Source organism: Saccostrea cucullata, unplaced genomic scaffold (genome assembly GCF_032062105.1).
Source record: "Saccostrea cucullata isolate Sc308-1 unplaced genomic scaffold, CSIRO_AGI_Scuc_v1 ctg2606, whole genome shotgun sequence".
Classification (NCBI taxonomy): domain Eukaryota; kingdom Metazoa; phylum Mollusca; class Bivalvia; order Ostreida; family Ostreidae; genus Saccostrea; species Saccostrea cuccullata.
Window position 1 is genome coordinate 178,746 of NW_026926328.1, and position 11,607 is coordinate 190,352.

Below are 11,607 nucleotides of genomic sequence, written 5' to 3' on the forward strand. Positions count from 1 at the left end.
AATTCGTGCATAAACTTGAACTGAAACAAATAAAAAATAGAATGCTTCGTATAACTATATCCTTTTATCCGAGAAATGAATCTTTTGTATGTTGATTTAATTTCAGGAAGGAGATAAAAATTTTGACAACTCGGTAAGAGAAGTCATATACAAATGTTGATATGTAATTTTGATATTTTAATAAATTTAATTTGGAAACTTAATAAAGCTGAGAAAATAATGTTTTAGATATTTGTAAGTACTTTTAAAATCAAAATACTCATTAACCAGCTTAAATATTATCTCTGATACACACATATTTATGCACACTTAAATCTAAGAAATACAGACATTCAAAAGTGCTATTATTAGATGCATATTTTTCTTTCTAGGGTTCCAGTAATTCCAGTGGTTCTAGTGGGTTTGAAAGTGTTACTCCACATACGGTAAGAAAGATAAAATATATCAGAAACCCATGTTAACATACAGAATGTTAGCCAAAGAAGAGTAGACACGGTATTGCTCCTCTTTACTTTGTTTGAGTAGGATGTACTTGCAATGTTTATTGAAAAAAAAATGGAATAATAAATAATAACGTGTGGAATTAACATATTAAAGATAGTTTTACATTGTTTAAGAGGAAAAACATGAATTATGCATTCATAATGCATAATAGGGTTTTGATATCAATTGAATTTACGTAACAAAAGTATCGAAGAATTGATCCGGAATCCTCTGTGAATTAAGAACTTGCTAAATACATACAAAGCTTTACAAATTGCACAATTTTTTTGTAATGAAACAAAATTTAAGAATTTTAGGATTTTGTGCTTTTCAAAACTTCTGATAATGAACGAAATATAGTCAAGTAATAAAAATAAGTAAAGACAAAATCTGTATACTTTTTCCTTAGTCAGAAGAATCCGACGCGCCGACCAGTCCTTCCAATGGTAAGTTGGAAAAATCTAATTGGAATCATGAAAACACTTTATATTATATTTTCAATTGTGAAAAACAATATACGATAATTAATCTTTTGATTATACTGATATTATGTCATATTATGTATGAAAGAATAGCAAAATGATATTTTGTGACAGTGAAGGAGCATATCAGAAATGCAGCAAGATACTCGATTTTCATTCCCTCTGTCGACAATGTAGTTAATATTACTCCCTGGTTTGTTATCAGACAAAAAGATTAAAAACAGACATTCAAAAAGAAAATGTTAAAATTCATACTTACAATGTTTTCAATCTTTTAACCTCTATATAATGACAAAAACTTGTAATACTGTGTTATAAAAAAGGTAAACAAAGAAAATTCTAAATAGGAAGAACGATTAATTGATTGTATGTTGTTTAACGTCCCTCTCGAGAATTTTTCATCATATTGAGACGATTTTTCATCATATTGAGACGCCACCACTTGCCGGTGGAGAGCTGCAACTTTTGTCCAGTACTCAGCACTCAGTGCCGTTGAGCGGGTAGGGATCTTTTCCCTGTTAGCATGCGCACCTATTGCAACACGGGACCTCGGTATATATACAGTGTCATCCGAAGGACCGGTCTCCACGAACACGCAATTTTACAGGTCGAGGAAACTATTTTCTGTGACGTCGGAATAAATGTTAAGAGAGGAACAAACGTGACTGACAAATGGACCAATCGGTTCAATGAGTTGCATTATGGTTTACTACAAAAATACATGTGTGTTTCTAAAAGGCCATTTTTTTCCAAGCATTTTACACACTTAATACAATACGAAGATCACTATCTACTAATTCCATGCTCACATTTATATACAAATCATTTACAATGATAAAAATTAGGGGTTTTTTCCACTCCACTGTACAAGTCCGTTTGTTTATAGCTTTCCCCTTGCTGTGCTATCAGTGAAAAGTCATTTCACGTCAATTTTACGTGACTATTCTTATATAGGTCCAAAACAATCATCTCTGAGGTGTGCTCACGTATTGTCATTGTTTCCAACGTATATATTCGAAATTTATGCTACTCACGTTCTATTATCAATGTGTATGAGGGTTTATACATATATAACAGGTAAATGATAAAAAAAAAGTTAAGATTTTTTTTTGGTTTATACAATGCAACTTTTAATTTCTGGTAACAAATAACTGAGCAATAACTAATTTAACCAGTAACATGGCACATAAACAAATATCGAGTTTAAGAACACTTGAGTCTTATTTACTTGTGAAGACTTTGTGAGCGGTATTTCAAAGTATAATTTAACAAGGAAAACTGACTTTGTTTGTTAATGTGAGCATGGGGAATCTTATTTAGTACCCGATCTTCGTATTTTTCATAACACGTTTAAAAAAAATGTAAGCTGAATTCTTCAGTCCTAAATTTCCCTGACATACGTGTCTGTAGTAAAAATAAACATGTAGTAGACCATCATGCTTTTCGGCTCATTCACTGGATTAGACAATTGTTTGCTTTGAGCATCTCTGAGCGCAATCGCAACAATATCCATATAAGGTAGTTTTCTCGACCCGTTTAAGGATTGGCTCTTTACTTCGCGACTCTAGGGCAGACGCTCTAAACACCAATGCGTCACGCATACAATAAGGAAGAAAGAAAGAAATAAAGAATAAAGAAAATTCGAGGTTTTGTCGTTGTTGAATAAAGAATTTATTTCATTCGTAAAACATTTTTTTATTTGTGCCATTATGCTTGTAAAAAGAATAAAAAATTTTATCCTTATCGTGAAACAAATTCCATATTCAACCACAAAACATGTATGTGGATAATACTTGCAGAGAAATAGATAAGTTTACAGGTTTTGAGAGATTGGTTGTATTATGTTTCATTTCGTGTACTAGCTAGCCTTTCATGTCGCGTTTAAGGACACTCTAAACACTGCACACTAAAGAGCTCTATTTAATGGGTAGTTTAATGCAGTAAGAGTGTATATATATAGGTGTGAGTTCTGAAAAGCGTTTTAAACTTTACATTATTTAAAACTTATATTGTAACAATTTTATTTAATACAGCCTAACTTTATTATAACGTTTTCCTTTATCTTATTTTATTATCAATTTACTGTATTTTTTTTATGTATGTCTGCCTAATGCCAATAGAAAATAAGATAATCAGAGAGTTGAATGTCATTTATTTTCCGGTAAAATATTGCACAAAACATGCGGCTGAAAATAAATGACAGAGGAAAAACACAATCAAAATTAACATTCCCTGTAAAAAACAATTACAAGTACAACTGCAAAATAGAGTACCGGTACATGAAAATGTAAAAGGCAGTTTTTTGTAACGTTGTCAGAAAAACATATATACAAAATAACATATAATGTCGAGACTACTTAAGTTCCATTGCTTACACCTGTATAGAAAATGTAACTGTACATCATCAAAAGGCAAAAATGCAATACTGTACATCACCAGCTTATGTGACTAGCATATCATACGCAGACTAGACATAGATGAGTAAAAAATATATAGTCATATCACAACTAGTACCCGTGATAACTACCCCCCCATTCTAATGCACATTTATGAAGGATTGAAGTTTATGCTGGATCTGCGCATGTGCACAGGAAAAGCATTGCGAGAACTCAGGGAGGAACTAACGTGACTGACAAATCGACCAATCAGCTCAATGAGTTGCATTTTATGCATTTATGGGTTACTACATGAAATACTACATGTGGTTTTCGAAAACGCTAGTTTTTAAAAATTGCTCTCGGAAAGACGTGATGCATTTTTTCCAAGCAATTTACACGCTTAATGCATTATGTACATTATTATCTACTAATCTCATGTTCACATTTACATGTACAATGTACATACAAATGATTAACAATGACAAAAAGGAGAGTTTTCCCCACTCCATTATATAAGTCCGATTGTTTACAATTTTCCCGTTCCTTACTGTCAGTGAAAAGTAAATTTTACGTGACTATTCCTCGGAACAAAATGCAGCCAACTCTGAGGTGTGCTCACGTATTGACAATGTTTACAACGTGTACAACTTCGAAACATACAGTATCCTACTCAATACACCTTTCTACGATCAATGCACATAAGAATTATAAATACAGAGGTAATTTTAAAAAACGTGCAACTCTAATATTTTTTTTTAAATAAATGCATGAGTTTAAATTTCTAGTAACAAATAACTGAGCAACAACTAATTCAACCAGTTACATGATAAATTTATCATGGAAAAAATATCAAGTTTAAAAACTGAAGTCTTTTTAACTTGTGGAGACTTTGTGGGCGGTAATTCAATGTACTTTTTAACAAGGAAAACTGAGTTTGTTTGTTAATGCGAGGATGAGAATTTTCAATTAGTACCTATTCTTCGTATTTTTCTCAAACACGTTTCAAAAAATTGTAAATTGGCTTTACAGCAGTCATTTGAAATCGCAATCCAAATTTTCCTAACCCACGTGGATGTATTTAAAAACGTAGTAAACCATCATGCTTTTCGGCTCATTCACGATATTGGATCATTGTTTACTGTGAGCATGCGAGATCACGTGATCATGAATATTTCAATAAGAGGCGATTTAACATCCGACTCGAAGAGAAAATAATTTTTAATAATATTTCATAACTTTTTTAGCTCACCTGAGCCGAAGGCTCAATTGAGCTCTTCTGATCACATTTTGTCTGTCGTCGTCCGTCTGTCTGTCCTTCCGTCCGTCTGTTAATTTTTCACATTTTTGACTTCTTTTCAAGAACCACTGAGCCAATTTTAATCAAACTTGGTACAAAGAATCCTTAGGTTAAGGGGATTTTAAATTGTTGAAATAAAGGGCCAAGACCCCTAACAAGGGGAGATAATAAAGAAAATACAAACATAGGGTGGGTTCAATAAAAGAAATCTTCCTCTCAAGAACCACTTGGCCAGAAAAGCTGTGACATCTCTTTGAATATTGGATTGGCTGATTTCTTGATAATTCAACAATTTACTATTGAAAATGACATGGGAGGCCTCGTGAATTTTAACGCGGCCGAGTCTAATTCGAGTGTGCATGACTTTGCGCAGCTTTTTTATTTTATGCAGTCATTTGTTCGACAGTACACCTTTTCCAAATATTTTGATTTTAATAAAAAAATGCACATTATCTGTAATCCCTTCTGGTCTGAAAATGTAAAATATGATAATTTGGCGCTTTTCTAACAAATTCCTATTGGGTCAAATAGTAAAAATTGACAACTTTTGAGAATGCCCCCCCCCCCCCCCCTGAGAAATCGAAATGGCAAACATTCGATATTCAATAGACATAACATCAAAATTTAATTTTTAAAAAATTATCAAAATCCCTAGGACAGAAGTAATTAGACTCGGCCTCGTTAAGTCTATAAGACAGTTTTTTTTCTAAATCTAAACTAACAACTCTTTTTATAATAACATGAACGTAATTCTTATGAATCAATGTCTAGCTAGTTTTTGGGGTATGTCAGGGACATCAACGATAATTGGGAAAGTGTATAGTTGGTGACGTGTATTGGATTTAGGCGTTTTTGGTTTTGTTTTTGGTAAGATAGTGAGTGTCATTTCCTCGGTACTAACAGATTAAATCAATATAATCCTGAGATTGTTCTTCGTTTTCTTTTTTTTTTGTTTTTTTTTTTTCATCAAAATACTGCTTTGATTGCAAACTTGGTTTAAAGGGTTTTTGATATATTATGGTTTTTGAAATAACTTTGTTAAAAGTTTCAGGTTTTATACATGTATCTTTTCAATTTGTTAGAAAGGGTTTCTTCTGTGAATCGTTCATGGTTCATGGTTCATGGTACCTTTCTTTACTACTTGTTTTAACGATTTCATTTTTGTTTTTTCTATTAATTTACAGGACGACTTGATGATCCTGACACAAATTGTTCAGATTTTGAGGAAGAAGATGAAAATATTGTATGTGATATTTGTAAAATCTTTCCTCGAATAAGTAATCACTTTGCAAGCTTTGGCCAATAAAACCCGGAATGAAATATATTGAGATAAAGAACAGTCATGATCTGAAAAGACCGTCTTTAATTCAGTGTGTGATTAATGGCCTAACAATTAGTATGAAAAATGTCAGTCATTATTTAACTCCATGATAAATGTCTTTGCTGACAAGGTCATATTATCGATGATAAAGCTTCCGAAATAATAACTTTAAACGAAACAGCTGAAATTTTTGTTTCATCAACTTGTTCGTCAATACTTTACCTCGTTTTAGAAATTGTACATACGTAGAGCATAACCTTTAAGCAAATATATTTTGAACATTTCATTTAACCATAGACATATTTTAAAAATACAAATTGTATCAATTTTGAAACTATATATTCATTATTATATTCATTTCCCCTTCAGACGAATGCCAAAGATCTGCAAGGTATGTATGATGTTTATCTTTGGTCATTTAATCCTCGCTAAATGATGCTCACTTAAAGCAACTTATATCAAAATATTGAAAAGTGGTTTAACTAGATAGTGTACTAGTAATATGATATACAGGGTTATCCCTTCTGGTCTGAAAATGTAATTTTACGACAATAATTCGGTAAAATCGCTGAAATGACTCTAACGACGTCACCTTTTGGATATTACACTAAAAACTGATGACAAAACATCCAAAGAAACATACTAGCAATCTAAACATTGTTTTTTACACATAAAAAAATCGTATGCATCGATAATTCACCTGCACTGATGTGTATTCATACGTAATATGACAATTTTAGAGGTATTGGGCTTTGAATAAAAATAATTTAGTTATTAATTGCTAGACCAACCTATATGGTCAACTTTGTTGAAATTTCTCAGTTTGGTGATTTTTTAAAAGAACTTTCATCTACTGGAATGAAAAAGAGCTCTCTATGACAGAAAAACAATAAATATGGGAAAGTATGATAATTTGGCGCTTTTCTATTTAATTCCTATTGGGTCAAATAGTAAAAATTGCCAACTTTTGAGAATCCCCCCCCCCACCCTGAGAAATCGAGATGGCAAATATTCGATATTTTTAATCTTAAAACAATAGACATAACATCAAAATTTAATTTTTAAAAAAATATCAAACTCCCTAGGACAGAGGTAATTAGACTCGGCCTCGTTAAGTCTATAAGACATTTTTTAAAATCTAAACTAACAACTTTTTTTATAATAACATGAACGTAATTCTCTTTGAATCAATGTCTAGCTAGTTTTTGGGGTATGTCAGGGACATCAACGATAATTGGGAAAGTGTATAGTTGGTGACTTGTATTGGATTGCAGCGTTTTGGGGTTTTGTTTTGGAAAGAATGTGAGTGTCATTTCCTCGGTACTAACAGATTAAATCAATTTAATCCTGAGATTGTTCTTCATTTTTTGTTTTTTTTTTCATCAAAATACTGCTTTGATTGCAAACTTGGTTTAAAGGGTTTTTGATATATTATGGTTTTTGAAATAACTTTGTTAAAAGTTGGAGGTTTTAAACATGTATCTTTTCAATTTGTTAGAAAAGGTTTGTTCTGTGAATCGTTCATGGTTCATGGTACCTTTCTTTACTAATTGTTTTAACGAATTCATTTTTGTTTTTTCTATTAATTTACTGGACGACTTGAAGATCCTGACACAGATTATTCAGATGTTGAGGAAGGAGATGTAAGTATTGTATGTGATATTTGTAAAATCTTTCCTCGAATAAGTAATCACTTTGCAAGCTTTGGCCAATAAAATCCGGAATGAAATATATTGAGATACGAACAGTATTCAGGCTCAAATACCAATAAACAAAACAAAATAGGGATGGAGAAGGATATGGAGATAACGAACAGTTTTCAATCTCAACGTCCATTAAACAATATACAAAATAAGAGCAGAGCAAACACGGACCTCTGAAACATCAGAGGTGAGGTCAGGTGCCATGGAGGAGTGAGCATCCCCTGCCGACCGGTCACACCCGCCGTGTGCTCGTTGTCATGATCAGGAAATAACGGAAAAAATCCGTCGTCAATTCAGTGTATCAATAATGGACTAACAATTGGTATGAAAAACGTCAGTCAGCATTTGACTCAATGATAAATTGTATTTGCTGACAAGGTCATTGTATCGACCATAGAATTTACGAAATGATGACTTTAAACGAGACTGTTGATATTCTTGTTTCATCAACTTGCTTGTCATTAATTTACCTCGTTTAAGAAATTGCTCATATGTAGAGCACGCTCTTGCGTATCGAATCAACTGAGATATATATACTCCGTATGCAGGTGATGAAGGTATATTGCTGCATAAGTAAGGGAAGTTGACGATAGAAACTTAAAGTCATCACGTTTATCATATAGCTTGGTCGTTAGATTACCATTAGTGTCTTTTTCAAGTAAAATATCCAAGTATGAAGCAGAAGTGTCGGACTCTGTGGTATCTTTTATCTCAAGCTCACCAGGATATATCGTATCGACATAGGAATGGAAATTTTCATTATTAATTGACAATACGTCGTCGATATATCTAAATGTCGAGTTGAAGGCCACAGCAAGTGTTTTCTTCTTTTCACGCATAAGATTTTGCATAAATTCTGCTTCATATGAATATAAAAATAAGTCTGCTAATAACGGAGCGCAATTTGTACCCATGGGAAGTCCAATAGATTGTTGGAATACCTGGTCTCCAAAAACCACATAGATATTGTTAATCAGAAACTCAAGCATCTTCTTAAAGTCAACTTCAGAGTACTTATATGTGCAATCAGAATCTGTTTTAACAAAATAATTTTTCAAATGACCAATGACGAGGTAAGTAAATTTACGAGTTCCATTTTTGTTGAAGAAGCAGCTGTCAATGATATCAAAAAGCCTGGATTTTAATTTGTCGTGGGGAATCGTTGTGTATAAAGTTTAAAAGTCGTAAGTTTTTAAGCTGTTGATTTTTGTAAAGTCTTGTGATTTCAAATTGTCCAAAAGTTCTTTAGAATTTTTAAGTATCCACATCTGATTTACACCACTTCTTGAGTATATAGTTGCACAGTACTCTTGAAGTTTTTCCTTCACTACTGTCAATATTTTAGTGAGAAGTAACGAAAGAGGCTTGGTTGAACATTTACTGGAACCTGCAATGTATCTTTGTTTGTAAGGATTTTTATGAAGTTTCGGAATCCAGTATATATAAGGTAGTTCAAATTCATTTTGGCTCTGTGGAATATTAAAAGTATTCAAAACTGACAGGTGATTTTGAAGAATTTCTTCCTTAGAAAGAGAAGTATAAGTAGGGTTACCACTTGTAGATTTAAATCCAAGTTCTTCTAGAATGCAATTTATATAATGAGCCTTACAAACGAAGACAATGTTGTTACCTGCTTTGTTGGCAGGAACCAGTACGTACTGATCGTGTAATCTATCTAATTCTTTTTTTTTCACTTCTGGTTTATTGAACACAGAAGGATAGATGGTTTTCATTTTGCCCCTCAATCTTTTGATACGTGACTTTAACATGGATCTGATACATTTAATCCATTCTGACAAGGTGTCAATGTCTTTTTCATATTTGGTCCATCGTCTGGCGTAATTTTCAACAGAATCCATAAAAGGCACATCCTGAGCATAAGAGGTGGAATCAGGTGCCGTTGAAAGGTGGGCATCCCCTGCCTACCGGTCACAACCTCCGATTGCTCCTTGTCATGATCTGAAAATAACGGCGGGAAAGTCCGTCTTTAATTGTGTAAATAATGGCCTAACAATTAATATGAAAAATGTCAATCATCATGTAACTAAATGATAAATTGTCTTTGCTGACAAGGTCATATTATCGACCATGCAGCTTAGGAAATGATAACTATAAACGAAACAGCTTATAATTTTGTTTCATCAACTTGTTTGTCAATAATTTACCTCGTTTTAGAAATTGTACATACATAGAGCATGACCTTTAAGCAAATAGATTTTGAACATTTCATTTAACCAAAAACTTATGTTAAAAATGCAAATTGTATCAATTTTGAAATTATGTATTTATTATTACATGTATATTCATTTCCACTTCAGACCCATGTCAAAGATCTGCAAGGTATGTATGATGTTTATCTTTGGTCACTTAATCCTCGCTAACTGATGCTCACTTAAAGGAAGTTATATTGAAAAATTGAACAGTGGTTGAACTTGATAGGGTACTCGTAATACGATATACAGAGTATGTCATTTATTTGTTTGATATTTTGACTGAATAGCTTAAACTCTTAAATATATACATTAAAAGAAAAGGTTTCTGCGTTAGGAAAGGGGACTGGTGGGAATATCTTTTTTGAAAGATCATTCCAACCTTGAACCTTTGCAGTGGACAAAGTGAATCAAGGTCGAAACATTTTAAAATTAATATCAATATATATACATTGAATTAAAGTTCAATAGCAAACGCCCTCGACTATGAGGCTACTATGGTTTATCGAGAAGTTCGTGGACTCCTCTCATATCTTTTTTATTAAACGTCATATACTAACCAAATTTAGTAGAAACATTTTAACTTTAACAAAAAATCCAAATGATTTGTATGAAAAATTTTAAAATTATTATGATTTAATTTAAACCTATCCAGAATTAAAAACTGCAAAAATCGGATCGCGGAGCAGGTCAAAATTTAGTAATTTACAATCAACACACAAAATGAATATGACAATGTCTTTAGACATATTCTCTGTAAAATGGAGCAAAAACGAAAAAGAAAATCCTAGACTATTAAATTAAGAAATGTTCTTTTGATTCATATTCCAAATTATGGCTTAATATCTTAATTCGTTGAAAAGAAATGAATTTGGAAGTTAGGTAGTCCTCATTGAAAGCCACAAATATGATGACATTATTGAACGTTACAGAACAGCAGATAACGATGTAATTTTGTGTCATATTCGGGAAAAAACCTGAATAAAATCAATAAATGTTAAAGGAGTAAAAAATGTCACAATTACGTCGAGTATGCGTTTATAAATGGTACAGGCGGTATTTCAGTGACAGAAACTCTCTATCCGATAAGGAAAATCTGTGAAGAAACGGTTTATCTGATAAAATCTGATCAAACCTTTAAAAATTTGGAACGTGATGGAGAGACAGAAGCGCGTCCGAGTTGCTGATGTTGTTAAAGCACAGCTAAGTGGTAAAAGAAAGAAAACATTGAAGAAGGAAATTATACAAAGAGAGACCAAATTTTTTGAAAAATGATCGTCAAGTGCTAGAAAAAGGTTTTTAATACGTATTTATTAAACTAAATTGTTGAAAAGTAAATTGATAGTATTTTAAAGAAATTATTGACACTATGTTTTGACGTTACATTGTCGTTTAGTAAGCTCCGCGGGTACAAAAATGTTGATTTTAAAATTAAGTAAATTGATTCCTGAAAGATCGAATGAAATAAAACTTCACACATCAACAAAACAAATATTTTTACACTGGATTTTAAGCTCATTTAAAATTTCTTGAAAGTAGTACAACGAAGATTCACATCGTCAACGAACTTTTCGAACAACCGTCGTATTTGCTTGAATCTGAGTAGAGCGTTGTACAAGGTGAATAGCATTTCCTATTATCTTTCTCGGGAATTTAACATCTTTCCCTAAATATCAGTAATTTATTTAAGGTAAAACACTACATGTACTACTCATTGCTTTGAGTTTCTTTGA

At 32.2% G+C, this 11,607-nt stretch overlaps 1 long non-coding RNA gene across 1 annotated transcript; it reads left to right on the plus strand.

Moving 5' to 3' along the window:
* Positions 1–370: 370 nt before the first annotated feature.
* On the plus strand, positions 371–6,344 carry LOC134271390 (uncharacterized). Its single transcript, XR_009993013.1, has 4 exons — positions 371–425; positions 893–929; positions 5,825–5,883; positions 6,331–6,344. It is a non-coding gene; the product is annotated as an uncharacterized LOC134271390 (long non-coding RNA).
* Positions 6,345–11,607: the final 5,263 nt, after the last annotated feature.